Here is a 15,530-nt window from a genome sequence, read left to right as displayed (position 1 = left end):
TTAGCTATTGAAATTAACAATGATTAGGAAACCCCCTTGGCTTGCCATATCTAAGTCGTTCGTAAAGTCGTGCGTAACTTTACGAAGAGCTTTGTGAAACAGGGCCCAGGTATGTTCTGTATCACATCATAGAACTAAACATCCAAGGTCACATTGTGGCTACATGTACATCATCACTAACTGCTTTCCATTATGAAAATAGTGTTTAGTCGGCGTGGGATTTTGTCGAAAAGTGTTGAAGGTCCCCCTTTAAAAAAAATATGGGAACCGTCCCCTTTAAAAAAAAAAAAAAGTATGGGAACCGTCCTGCTTCGACACAGTCTTAGCCAGTGTCCTGGTCTACTTCGTCTGCATATTATCTCAAAATGTATCATTCTATCATCATTTTTAAGTATGTTAACTACCAGTCCTGCACTTTGTCGCACGATGGAAAGTCCATGGTCACGCTATGGCTACATCGGTAACTGTTTTCCAATATTCAAGCAGTGTTTCGCATGTTTTTTTATCGAAAAGTGGAAAAGTCACCCTAAAAATATGGAAGCCATTTATCTTTGACAGTCTTATCCAGTGTCCCATTCAGTCTACACGAAACATTAATGTTAATGCTGTATCACGTGAATTTTTTGCGTGCATTTAGACAAACGAGTGTGAAATATAAGGTTTTATGATATCTATCATTACCACCTATGAACACTGTCAAGGGCGTTTCACTTTGGTGGTTAGGAGAAAAAAGATTCAATTTTGAATTTGATAGGTGAAACATAGTTGCTTATAAATTATATATATATATATATATATATATATATATATATAATGAATTTTTTGTATCTTTTGTATCTTTTGTTGCTTGCTCGAGTGCACCAGAGCCGTATGTCTTACACTGTACTTTAACAAGAAACTGATTTAGTTGCTGACGAGGCTTCGGCCGAAACAGACTGTCCAGCTAAGTCACTAATAAAGCAACGCCTTCCATCCTACTATATATTGTACTACATGGGCTCCTATATAGTTGAGTGCACTGTCAGCCATATTGCAGTTCACACTCTACTTACGTATATATATATATATATATATATATATATATATATATATATATATATGTATATATATATATATATATATATATATATATATATATATATTATATATAAATTATATTGGTTCTTAGCACGTCACTGTCTGCAGCAGTCGAGCGCAGCTGTTGACACGAATGAGGTAAGGTTTGCTCCTCAGGAAATCCCCGTCCATCATTCGTGCAGTTTTAAAACTACCTGCAGGTTTTCATTAAAAATATGGAAAGAAGTTGCATCGGCATTTTTATATGAGAATTACCGCATGACTTGCATGTTCAATGAAGGGATGTTAATTTTGTGTTTTACACACTTACGCTACAAGGCCAAGTAACAGTCAAATTAGTACCTAGAGCTTCTTGAATAATAAAGGAAAACACCTTGTCACTCCATCTAATGGGTGAAATTAAAGAGATTTGAACACCTGTAAGGCAGAATCGCGCTAGCAACCAAAATTCAATTTTCCATTAATGGTAATCTGAATAAACGTAAATACTGGCTTCAAACAACGTCAAACATGTATATCAGTCAATCGATCATATAACTTCTTGTATTACGTGCAGGGGGAATGCACCCTACAAGCCTAGCTTTTTAACATTCCTCCCCATTTCCAACATTTTCGTATACTTACAATTTTTCTGTAAACTTATCCTTTATTTTGTATTATGATGAAATCTGTGTATTCAATTTCTGTAATATATCTATATGTTTCTGTTGAAAATGAAAAATAAATGAATGAATAATAACACGTGGATCCCCAAGTTAATCGTCTGATCTCACGGAAGGCCAAACCACGTGAGAAACTATCTACACCATAGAAAATGCCCAAGTTCACTGTAATGAAAGCAGTATGAAGAAAAGTAATCACGAGTGAGCCCATCAGATCTTTACATTCATTGTTATTGATGTGCCACTATTTCTCGACAACACCCAGTTCAATCAGTTTCGTTGCATGTATACTAATGCACAGAATGCTCAGTGCAAGCCCTCGATTCAAGTATCGTGTGAATACTTGTCCCGCCCACCCCGCTGTCATGAAGGGTTATAGGTTTGTTTCGAATCCGTTGAATGAGCTATGAAAGAAACTGTCAACGCAATCACCGGCCTGAAAACATTGTCAAGAGAGAAATAGAGGTAGATATAAGGTAGATGGATGTGTAAGAGTGAGAATAGATAGAAGAAATAAGTACTTCCGTACGCCGAATATTTTGTTTTTTTATTTGAAATTTTAGAATTTTTTGAATATTTTTTATATTTTGTTTGATTGTGTGATTGTTTGATTGTGCACCATGATATCTGCTACAAATCATCGTCTGTAAAATCTCAAAATGTATCATTTTTATTATCATTATTAAAAGTATGTTACTACCAGTCCTGCTCTGTGTCACACGATGGAGCTATGAACATGATAGACACTCATGGTCACACTTTGGCTACATTGGTGAGTCTGAGTGTTATTTCCAGCATGGGCAAAGAGTTGGGCTTGGGATTTTATCAAAAAGTGGTGCAGATCACCCCCCTTCCCCCCCCCCCCCAAAAAAAAAAAACAACAACAACAACAACAAACAAAAAAAAAAAAAAACCATTGAAACCATTCTGCTGTGAAATAATCTTGGCCAGTGTCCCAGCCTACGCTTTAACAATCCAACGTTACTGCGTATCACGATGACGTGAAATTGCGTGACTTCAACTTGTTCAGCCAGATGAGCATAGAATGTTCAAGGCTTTATAATCGCTACCATTACTGCCCACAAAGAACTTGTTTCTATATACAGGCTGTCAAGGGCATTCTGCCTCCGAGGTCGTGAGAAAGAATCCAATGATTTTGAATCAGACAGATTAAAAATGGTTGGAAACATACGGTCTATATAAATGATACGATCAGAAAGGTTGGTCAGGAGGTAGTACTGGTAGTATAGCAAATACCGAAATGAGTTCAACGAGGAAGTGCATTATAAAATCATTAGCAGAGAAGAGGGGAGTTAAACTACCTGATACGTACCAGTTTCCTGATAATGATCATAATTTGTCAATTTTTCCCGTTTCCAACTTCTAGCGGTTATTCTAAAGGGGGTACACAGCTTTCTACATTTGAATCTCTCACTCATAGTTCCCATGGCAGTATAACACCTTTTACTACATGCGTCTCGTCGGTCACCAAGTTTCCCCCCTTCAGTGCAGGGCCGGCGCAGTGTTTTCAAAAGTGTGGGGGCCCACTTCCGGGTTTCATGAGCTAACAAGCAAAAAAAAAAAAAAGAAAAAAAAAAAGGTCCTCAGCTCATCTCTACCCGTCCACTTCCGGGTTTCTTCAGCTGACGAGTAAAAAACAAGGTCTTCAGAGAAAAAAAAACCAGTGTAATCTGCACCAAAATTATTTCATGAAATTAAATGAATAAAAGTACCACAAAATATTTGAATGATTATGTTGTCTGAGCATATAAAGAATACGAAATACGCTTTTCATCTTTATTAAACCATCAGTATACTATAGCATTGAATAGGAAGCATGATAAAGGGATCTGTTTTCATTTAAAAACATGCCTGTGGATTTAACCACGAATGTCACGATCTGTTCCATACCTCTCGTGTAAAATAACAAAACAAAACAAAGCAACGAAATCTCTCAAAGCTTATGATATGAATGCGTTATCTTCGTGCTTTGCGTCCTGTTTGCGATTGATCGATCGATTATTGATCGATCGATCTCGCGCTCATCGTTTCAGTCTCACTTCTACCGCTCTTTCTCTTAATCCATCTATCCATCCATATCTCGATGCTATATTCGGTTCTCGGTATACATCACTGTCAGCAGCAGCAGTCGAACGCTGTTGACACGCATGAGGTAAGGTTGTCACCTCAGGAAATCCCCGTCCATCGTTCTATCGACACTCCCCCAAAAGGGGAGAAAACTATCGGATGAATGTGCAATCGTGTTCCCTCCCGCCGACAAATCTCGATGCTCGCATGGAGGATGGAGTGGCTGCAAACTTTACTCCAGTCAATCATTTGCTGAACATGAAAACGGCGCGAACGAGGGGCCCCGGCAGACACAATTAAACATGTATTTGTCAGGGGGTAGACCCACCCACAAGATGCAGGAGAGTTTACTCTTGGGTTTGACCGATTTGTCTGGAATTGCTCTGTTTGCGTTGCGCTTAGATTCGATAAGAAGTCACGCATCTTTCTTACCAGCCTTCTTCCATTCTTAAATTCAGATTGCAAGGTATTTGCTCCGCCAACCTGAGCGGATAATTAGTGTAAATAAGACCGTGATATTTACCGGTATATTATGAAGACAAGTACAATTCACAGCCTCCAACATGGGTTGCCACATTAGATTTTAATACAACATAAAACCTTTTTTTCCCCATGCAAAGCGTCGTGGTGTGATCTAGAAACCTACAAAACTTGAACCAGGATTTGATTTCGCTGGGAATTGAGTATGAACCTCACAATGGGGTGATAATTTCTTCGCAAGCAAACATGCATGCAAAATGTGCTTCTAAAATGTCAGAGAAGAGAGTGCGTAGCGTGAGAAATGTCACCAAACATAAAAATCATACGTCTCGTGAGTCTGTCTTTTGTAATATCGTTTCCATGAATTAATTCAGTTTCAGCGTGGTGTCTGTCATCTGTTATATTTTTGTTGCTACTCAAACAAACTTCTCCACATTTCCTGCTTTTGGATTCGCTGTTGAGCACTGTTAATCCAAAAATCTTTTTCTTTTTTAATCCTACGGAGTTTTTCACTTGAATATCTGTCTTTACATCGGAGGACCCCATCACTTGTTTGTTTAGTTTGTTTTACATGCTAGAATGTATGTATACAACCACACATATCGGGGAATAACCCCCTAAATAATTTGTTTAGTTTGTTTTACATGAAAATGCATGAATACAACCACACGTTCATTTGTGTCATATTTTCATGTCGTTGGTTTGCAATCCTTCCAATTCTCCTCATTTTCCAAATTGACGTACTTAATGTAAATTAATCCATGTACGGTTGACGCGTTTAGTCCGCGCATACGTGACAAAGTACAAACTTAAATGAGCAACAATCAAGATGTACTATTTGCAGTGGTATTGTCGATATATTGCGCATTCTCAACAGTTACCTCTTTTCTTCTTTTTTTTTCGGGAGGGGCGGGGTGATGTGAGATGTATGTTTACCGATATAATTGTTCATCAGGTTTGTTCATGAAACTGGGGTTTTTTGGAAAAGGTAGGCCTATATAGGCTGCGGTTGAAGTGTATCTGAATGCCCCATGGTTAGTGATATGCCTAAAAAAGACCAAAAAAAGTCCTATTATGACAATTTATGAATAGTGCTTTTATATGCGCCTAATGAATTGTCTTTTCTATCTTTTACAGAAAAAAAAACTCATCCAGGCATTCTGCAGTGGTTGTGACGAATAGCAGAGTAAAGAACAGTGTTCTTTCGTGCAACCTTTGTGGGAAACAGTATGTGGGAGGGGGGGGGGGGGTAAGCCTCTTAACATCCCCCAACCCGTTTAGAAAGAGGAGAAATTGTCTGCACCGTTGATCTAGATAACGGTAAGGGAACATCCCCTTTTCTCTTTCATATTATGTTGGTGAATTTCAAATTTGTTAAATTGAGACAAATTGACGAGAAAATTTTGAACTGTCGTGTTGAATTTGTCAGTTTATGAGAACCCACTGTTTGCATTTCATTCGCTGAAACGTTCACTTACACAGTCGAAAACTAATAACTTATGGATGTGGTGAGCACTATTGATTCTGCAACACTCGAGTGATGCATCTTCAGTGAGAAACAGGTGTGAACAGTTTGATCGCAAAAAAGGGCTAAGTCCATTCTTGTCAAGTTGAGATAATTGCGATTAACCTGCCAAAAAAGAAAGAAAACAATGAGTACTTGTGAGACTTTTAATCATAACTTGAAAAATATTTCGTTCTATAATGCAACAAATGAAGTTTCAGCCAAAATGTCTTATTTCACTCTTTGCGATGATAAACTAATTTGAAATGTCTGAAAATGGTGCTTACCACGTTTTGCAATTAACTCCTCATAGTGGTTTTGGACACTGAGTCCGTCCTACCATTTCATTCCTCCATCCATTCACGATACTTTCTGGAATCGATGAAGAGTGTCAGTCCAATCTAATAGTAGGCCAGCCAAGACGATTTTTTTTACTTTGGACGGCAAAATTTGTTAATGCTAAGTTTTCCAGCTGAAAGTCTTGCAAAAATACTCAAGTTTAGCGTACGGCCGGATGTCAAGCGCGTTTTTGCCGAAAAATGTCTTTTTTAGCACAAAATTTGAAAGAATGTAAAAAATCACGATTTTTATTTTTTTACCGAAATAAGTAATGGTTGATAAGTACCTTTCAAACTAGAAATGTGTTATCTTCCATTTCAAGTTTAGAACCTGACTAATATGCATTTGAATGTAGAATTTTTACACGCACATATATGGCGCAATGAAACATAAAAACTTGATTTACTCAAAATTGTACTTTGTAAAATCTACCAATATTTCAAAGTTTTTTTAAACTACCTAAATCAATCTATTCAAAAGTTTTTATTATTCCGAAATATAATATATATTCTGATATCTTATGCAGCAAAGAAATTACAAGATAAGGCGAAAGATAACTCGTTTTATGTTATCCTAAATGGGACGATGTATTTTTACCTGACGCGCATTTTGAATGAAAAATCGAATGTATAGCGTAAGCCCATATATATTGTACATGGTATAGTGCGTGTAGGTATTTATCTTACATAATTGGCGAAGTCAATGGACAGGTTGGATAGCTGACTGCAAAACCCTTTGTGGCAGCTTGATATGACTGAAATGTGCTTCTTCCCCACCCCCCCCCCCAAAAAAAAATAAAATCAGTAGTGTTGTTACCATGGCAACTGATCATCATTAGGTCACTCCCTGAAAATTTCAAATATTCATAATTGTAAAACGTACGAAAGTGTTGAAACATTTTGTGTGTGTGTGAAAAATGTGTCAATCTAACTAATCTATGTTTAACAATGAAACCTAAGAGTTATATAAAATTGTTTACTATGTTCGGAAATGGTTGTCATGGAAACCGTGATAACAAATCACATGTTACTGGGAAAAATTACGATACCAAATCTCCCATCCTGCATACTCACCCCTTCCCCCGAGAATGCTTTGGAATTCGTAATGCTATATAAGTTTGCATTCTCAGGCCCTGAAACGGAGCCCTGCAAGGGATAGGCACGAAATCACTTTTACTTTTGTAATGTTCTAAGGTGAGGTGTTTCCATTTTATTTTGATTTATTCTCCCGCAGAAGACTTATACTAAATGTTTCTTTTATGATGGTTGATTGTTGACATGAACGTTGTTTGGAACGCACACTTAGTCGGCGACATAAAAATGTTATTATGTATCCCGGATTTGTGTGAAAAAGTAAGGCAAATATCACCCTCAAAAGAGAAAATAAGAAGCGAAAAGGAAGTAGAAGTGAAATGCGTACAATGCAATAACAGCTTTATTTCCCCTTCCCATCATTAAGTCGGTTATATCATCGAGTCTATATTGCAGATTATATTAATCCTTGGCCAAGTTCTATGTCCTTGGAGCAGACATGTAACAACTTGTTTGTTTGCAATTCGATTTTTTTTCTATATTATCACAAATTTGTGAAAAAAAAATCATTTCAGTTATCACCAACACTCTAAATTCCCAGTCAACCAACAAAACGTACTACACAATGTGCACACGCCCGCAACCACCGTCTCAAACAGCGTTCACGAATGAAATACAGTAAACAGTAAACGAGGCAATTTCTCTTTTTTAAAGCAATGATTTGCCATTAGCGTACATTTACTAGAATAGCAGCACTTGACATCTATATTGCTGGTTACCAAAATGCTGATTAGAATACCATACACAGTAAGAACATGCTTGAATCCTGCAAAATATATATAATTATTTCTCTTCAACAGTATTTCGTTTTGAAAGGTAAAGAACCTCAGTCTCCATTTGTGGACATCTAAAAACAAACAAAAAAATCCATCTGAAAGCAATCTTCTTAAATGATTAAAAGCTTTAGAAAAGAATGAGTCCTCAGTGAAAATGTCTTTCATGAACAAATCTCTGTGATATACATCAAAAGAGTTTGAAAAACAATACAAATTGCGCTGACTACATTAACTGCATTGACAGCCTCAATTTTTTTTTTTAATGTGACATATACTATAATGTGTCCAGCATCACAAACGTTACACCAGTTAGAAAAACAAAATGTTCTCTTTAAGCAATATTTCAATATCTCTATCTTTTTAAAAATTTGTGGTTACATATCCTAGCTAATTATGACTGTACGCTGTTGCATTGAACTTTCGTCAATGTACAACTAAATTAGAATGGTGACTGCCAAATTTTTAAAAATCTACTTTTAGTCTGATATTATTTTTGTGTTCTGCAGACCAGTGTGATAAGGTATCTGTACTGAATACTCGTCTCTCAATGAAGAAAAAAAAATCACCTCTCCAAAATGCATGGTACCGGCATTTCCCTCTAATACTTTCCCTCATTCCAAGTACCAGAATACATTGCTGGGGCCCTGAATAGCTAACATATATTACAGTATTACCAACATCATGACAATTATGGCACATGTGAAAGAAAACCTGGCAAAACATACATCTTGACCAGTACATTTTCTTTTCACTACTTCTTGTACTTGGCGTTTGGATTGAAACATTTTAGTTATGTTCGTTCCTTTAAGCTACATACTATTCTTTTATATCTTAAACTAGAAAAGAAAAAACATGCTCTATGCTATTTCCCTTCAGATTCACCAACTGTTACTTTGTGAAATTTTATCTTTTTAAGCACTTCAACGTGCAGTTTTTTTTTTCTGACTAACATGTTACATATTTTCCTCCATCTGATGAAGAAAGGCAAAGTTCACTTCCCTTTTGTTGCCCCCCCCCCATAAAAACAAACACAAAAGACATTCAAATCTGACAGGATTAAAATGTTGGCGTTTGGGCTTCAAAGGAAATAACAGGATCAATTTCCATGAACTACTAGTATGCGGCTTGTAACTGTGAGTCTCAAAGGCATGGTATAGTTTTGGTTGAGATGGAGATTCAGACTTTAACTTTTTGCAAGCAAATAAAAACAACTTATGAAATATGAAAGAGCATCAAATTCTTAGAGTAATTTGAAGTTTGTTTGATTAAAGTTCTTGGTTTTGAAACGGCCGAGAAATTTTTTTAAAAAGTGACACAGAATGATAATAATTAGAAGTGGGTGCCACCTTTATTAGGACCTCTTTGTTTTTGTACATCTCGGCCTTTTCAAAACCAATTTTTAACAAATAAATTTGGAATTCCTCTTGGTATTGTTTACTCTTTAATATTTCGTAACAGGGTTCTCATTATTTTACAAAATCTCCATATCAGCCCCCATCTCAACCAAAAGTAGGCCATCCCTCATCCCTTTAATGCTGCCATCAAAATTGGAAGTAGATCTACATCAAATCATATTGTAAATGCTCTTTGCCAAGTAGTGTTGTGCACATTTTGATATCAGGTCTTGTTTTACTTTATCACTAAGGGAAAAAAAAAGAAAAAAAAAAGATTAGAAAAGAAGCATTTAATCTGGATTAGTAGAAATGTCTAATATATACACATGTCTTTTATATATTCAACTTCTATAATAGTTCTGAAAGCACATTGTGATTATATTTGAGAAGTTTAGATGGATGCATTCCACATGTAAGTTCAGGTTCTGATGACATCCTTCATACGGAATCTGGATGCGGACCGGATAGCCTGGCAGGGTTGTTTCTGGAGAGAGACAGAGAGAGAGAGAGAGAGAGAGAGAGAGAGAGAATGGTGTATCTGTCTTTACTTGATGAGGAAAGTGACATGGGCATTTTAATCTTTGGTGAAGACACAGTGACATATAGGCTAATAAAGACATACGGTTACTTGATTTCCTCTATATGTAGTGTTTCCTTGAAACTGTAAAGTATATTATTTTATACAGTAGATCCTAATTGTAGCAATTTAACCGTGAGTACACGATGAAATATAAAATGTAGGAAACTTTCATGATCCAAATATCCAATTCTTTCCATTAAGCTTTTTATTCCATTCAGAAGAATTTCAAGGTAGTGCTTGCCTGATACTGCAACTGGATACATTCAACACTTTCGTGCATATAATGTCCCTGTGACCTTTCACATCAATACCCTCATAACTAATCAAAGTCAAATTGCTTAGAGGTTATGGTAACTTTGCCATCCGAAGGTAAATATAATGTCATGGTAGCAATGCTCTACAGTCAATAAAAATCAGGGTTTCCCTGTAATTTACAATCAGCAGCAAAATCACAACAATAACTAAAATGCTACTTGTACAAGGCTCAGCAGGTAATCATCTCTTCTGTATAAAACCAAAGTTGAAGATGATCTGCTGAGTAAATGTTAAGTTATTGCAAGATGAGAATAGGACAGATGTGCGTGTGAATGATGACTGCAACAACATAAAAACTCCTGCAACCATCTTTGACAGAGGCTAAAAAAAAAAATAATAATCAGCGTTAATTCATGTAAATCTTCGTTGTTGGAGTGATTGACTACATGCATATGCAGTACTGCATTCATTTAGCAAAACATGCGTTAATTTTCTGCCCAATGAACGATCGACAGTCAAAAATTTGGTCAAGATGTCAAAGGCTTGACAAAATATTCCAACATATTTGGGGTTTACATTTTACATGTACATGTATTATTGCTTACCTCCCACATTTCCTTTCGAAATAGAGTGCAGGATGCACAGATTAGAGGTTGGTAGTCAGGACATCTCTCTCTTTCTTTTTTCTCTCTCTCTCTCTCTTGTCCGTAGTTGGCTGTGGTTTGCAGGGTCCATTTTGTCCACTTTGTGCTAATTCTGGTCGAAAATACAATTAACAAAAACTTAAATAAGTTATCATTTTTATGAGTGAAACAGGATAATCATACTGCAACATAAACAAACACATTCATCATGAATTAGAATTAATCATCACGATCTCATGAATCCCTTAGTATGAGATTTTGGATCTTCAGGTCACTGTCAACATTAATTTGTCTTACATGTAATACATTAATCATGTCATTGTTATTATCATCTTTGATGCTCTAAAGCCATATCTTACTGAAAATGAATTATGTAGGATGGAAGTCATCTTGACACCTGTAATTCCTGTACACAAATATTTGATTTTGTATGTGGATTAGGATATGATTTCCTTGCATAAATCGATTTGTATTCATGAGATGATATTCCTAATTTCAAATCGATGACACTTACTTCTGAGCTGGAAAGGGCATTCACATCGCAGTCAAGACATCTTTCTATCTCCCCCTCACTCTAGTGGATGTGATCTCAAACTCAGCATGTCCATTTGTTGGTGACACCTTGATAAAAATAAAGAACAATACATCACAGCATATCACCCTTACGTCATACTTAACGCAACATAATAACAATGGAAAGTTAATTGATCTGTGACTACAGACGTATTTTCATTTGTGCACACATTAAACACTTGTGCCAATTGACATGGTTGAGAAATATTTCATTAAATATAATATCTTACTTGATTACATTTATGTTTGATTTTTATATGATCTCATCTTCAGTAGATAGAATACCGTTCTTTCATATGATCCTCTACAATAGAACATGCAATGAATTTACAAGAAAACAAGAATACACATCCGATCATAGATTTGCTCCCCTTATTATATAAATGGAGATACACGTGTATAAGATTATTCTCCTCTCTTTGTTTGCAAAGTATTTGTACACTGCATTGTAATGCAACTGTCAAAGCGAAAACATGCTTGTTACAATTTATTCAAATGGAATAGGAATATTTGATACTCAATGTATTTAGATTTGGCATTATTTTCAACTGGGCACTGAAGTGATACATTTGATAATCAAACACTTAGTAAGTTAGTATTTAAAAGATATTTCAAATTAGACCGCTATTTAAGACATTTACCGTATCTTACCTTCTGGTTGTTCTGCAATTTGTTGCAGGTAGAAAGAGCTCAGTCTTTACAATTAGATTTTGGCAAGTCAGAATAGGCATATGTCTCTCTCTTTGGTGAAGTTTGAAGACAAGACTCAGTCTGTCCACTTGTTGGTACATCTAGCTGAAAACAGAAATCAACATGACTCAAATATTTTTTTTTCATCTTTAAAGCAGAGCATTATAAGCTAATAGTGAACAAAAAATAAAATCAATTTGAAATTTAATTGTTTTGAAAAGGCATCTTGACATTGACATAATTTTCTTTGTTTCCCATGCAAATCAATTATAACTAAAAATATATCTCTTTCATTAAGATGATATATATATTTTTTTTTTAGCTGTTAAAAAGTTAAAAAAGAAGAAGATATTTAGGTTTCAGTGAGTCGGTATAAATGATCCATTAAAAATGTAATATTTATATTTTTTCAAATGAACCTTTATTCTTGAGACATTAACATAAGAACTTGGTACTTATGAGTAAAGACATTTCTAAATAGTTTCTCTTTGACTAGATCTATTTGTAAACTAGAAGAGTACATGTAAATGATTCACAGATTAGGAGAGGTTGGCAGTCAGGACTGAACACTTTCTCTCTCTCTCTCTCTTTCAGGCATATTCGAATGGCAAGATCACTTGGTTGTAGACTCGCTTTTATATAAAACACCTAGGCCTAAATCCTAGACTCTTTTTCTGAACCCACAGGTCTACAAATACCAGAAAGAGTGGAATCAACCTTAGACCTCTGCTCTAGAGACTAATATTAGCCTAGATAATTCACGTTAGAGCTAATGTTAGGATCTTCTAAAATGTTAGATCTAACATGAACTTTTTGATCAAAGTTAGCCTACATATATAGTATAATTATTATGCATAGATTTTAGAACCTCTAGATGCCTAAACTTAGGTCTAGCTAGGCCTAGTAAGCTGGGTCTTTACAACAAAACTGCCTAGATATGAGTAGTAGATTACTAGAAACCTCTAACGTTAGGTAGAATCAGTGGCCCAGATCTTGACTAAGGTTAGACCTAGATCCTAATTCCAGACGCCAGCTATTTATGCTTCAGACCCCGGCCCTAGATTTTATATTGTAGGTCTAGTATATTACTATTAGAATCTAAACGTTGGTAGATCTACATCTACATCTTCTGTATAGTCTACAGCCCCTTGCCCTGGACCTGGCTCTAGCCCTACAAATAGAAATACATCTAACCAGCGCAGTAACGTTAGTAGTAGTGGACCTGTACTGTCCACGTTATACAACTGCTAATGTGCTAACGTTAGGTGTTAAGTTCATTGTGATTATACTACACTGTACTAGTGTCATAGGGCCTAGCTATGAAGCCCGATTGAATTGTTTTGGCTAGCATAATAACAGGCGTAGCCGTACATTCTAGCACTAACACTAACATTCGTCGTTAGAGTAACACTACCCCTACTAGCTAGAATGTCTAACACTAACGTTAGTATTAACAGTTAGAGAGAGTGTATTACCGTTAGATAGATTAGACCTAACAGTAGACGAGGATTCAGTCCAACTGCATGTGATGAGGCCATAAATTACAAACCTAGATCGAACTAACAAGACACCTAAATCTAGACGTAGACGTTAAATGTTTGTTAGGCCTCTTTTCGCACCGTGTCAAGACGTGCTTTACGGAATAATCGCTGTTCCACTAACAAACACTGCCGGCACGGTCGGGTGGCGGCCCGGGGGTTGGTAGGCATGCCCGCGCCCACGGGATCGGTGCGAAATACAGTAATTAAAGACATCGGCCTAACGTAGTACTAGCGCTTGAACCTTGATATTAACCAAGTCTCAGATCAAAGTTGTATATCTAACTAATAGATCAAAACAGATTTTTAAGTTCCGTTATGCAGTGCAATAAGGAACTATGTATTTATTTACTAAGTTACTTACATTCGAAGGAAATAGTCCCTTTTCCAGTCACCACGTTTCCAACTCAACGACCGAATTAGGGGTAGTGCGTGGTAGACGTACGCACACGTATTAAGTATTCGCGCGCACACAAGCTGCGCGGGGCTACTGGAAAATGCTCGGAAAATGCATTTTCTGAGTTCCTGCAAGTTCAGAGTTTTGATTAAAAGTAAAGATTTCTTCAAGAAAACTAGAAATAATATTGACACATTCAATTAAAGAAGCACTTGTAGTTTTATAAAACATTAAAGTACTTTTGGAAGATCATCTAATTAGCTTGGAAAAGCAAACTTTGCAGAACGTTAAGTAATCTGTGAATATTATTTCGAGAAAACAACACCCAAACATTTGAGAGCCCCATATATGGCTGTACAAAATGACTTTTTAAAATGCTAAGGAAACACATTTAAATTGCAATTTCATTAAAAGGGACAATTGAAACTCATGATCTTTCAAATATCAATTGAATGCAAGCAAAAAATAAAAATCGTGATTTTTGACATGCTTCTGAATTTTGTGCTAAAAATGACATTTTTCGGCAAAAACGCGCGTGACATCCGGCCGTACGCTATTCCTTAGTATTTTTGCAAGACTTTCAGTATGAGAACGGAGCATTAACAAAAAATGCCGTCGAATCCTTATCTAGAGCCTTTTTTGAGGTTTGGCTGGTCTACTATAAAGAGAGTCATCAAGATTTCTCTGGAGAGGGAACTGATTGAATGAGACCGTCATCTCTGCTATAAGTTTAAAAAAAAAGAAAAAGAAAAAGACTTGCCACAAGTTGTGAATGACAGGAGAGTCTCCATTTACATCATATACTTAAATCTGTGGTGGACTATAATAGTAATTAGAAATTCTTATATAGATGCCACAGAGTTGGGAGAGAGATATCACCACTATAATATGGACAGACCACACATTATTGACTCCAAAAGAATGCCATGCGCACAATGTTTATTTATTTCCACATTATTTCCACATTAAAAACAACAATCATTACATTTCAAGTCATAGTATAAACATATTCATTGTGGGGGACCAATTAAAGCCTTTCAGGCTTGTTGGCAATAGGCCCCAAAGTAAATACAAGACTTTCTCAACTTACAATATATAGATACAAAATATATAGAACACAAATGGTGCACAATCAAAGCAGGATGAAGAAGGAAAAAGAAGAGAGTAAATACTGGCAGAATATACAAAACCATGTTGCTATTACATACGGAAAGTGCGTCTAAAATTGTTTCTGAACTGCTGTAATGATTTGTAGGTTTTCAGTTCTTTTGGTAAAGTATTCCACAAAATAGGACCTTGATAAAAAATTGTTGACTTGGCTAATTCGGTTCGATAAAGGGGAGGATGAAAATTTTGTTGGTTTCTTGTATTATAAGAATGGATACTGCTGTTGAGATGAAAACATAGTTGTAAGGGGGCTGGTAATGCTCCAAATAAATACT

At 36.0% G+C, this 15,530-nt stretch overlaps 1 long non-coding RNA gene across 1 annotated transcript; it reads right to left on the bottom strand.

Moving 5' to 3' along the window:
* Positions 1-9,646: 9,646 nt before the first annotated feature.
* Positions 9,647-14,098, bottom strand: LOC139724615 (uncharacterized). Its single transcript, XR_011710471.1, has 5 exons — positions 14,056-14,098; positions 12,115-12,258; positions 11,405-11,511; positions 10,852-11,002; positions 9,647-9,895 (listed from the first exon to the last, which is right to left on the bottom strand). It is a non-coding gene; the product is annotated as an uncharacterized lncRNA (long non-coding RNA).
* Between the last annotated feature and the right edge of the window lie 1,432 nt (positions 14,099-15,530).

This window comes from Diadema antillarum, unplaced genomic scaffold (assembly GCF_040938485.1).
Source record: "Diadema antillarum isolate AM-2024a unplaced genomic scaffold, OU_Dant_1.0 scf00000224, whole genome shotgun sequence".
NCBI classification, from domain to species: Eukaryota; Metazoa; Echinodermata; class Echinoidea; order Diadematoida; family Diadematidae; genus Diadema; species Diadema antillarum.
The sequence above is the reverse complement of the archived record's forward strand: the minus strand, read 5'-3'. Positions and strand labels throughout refer to the sequence as shown.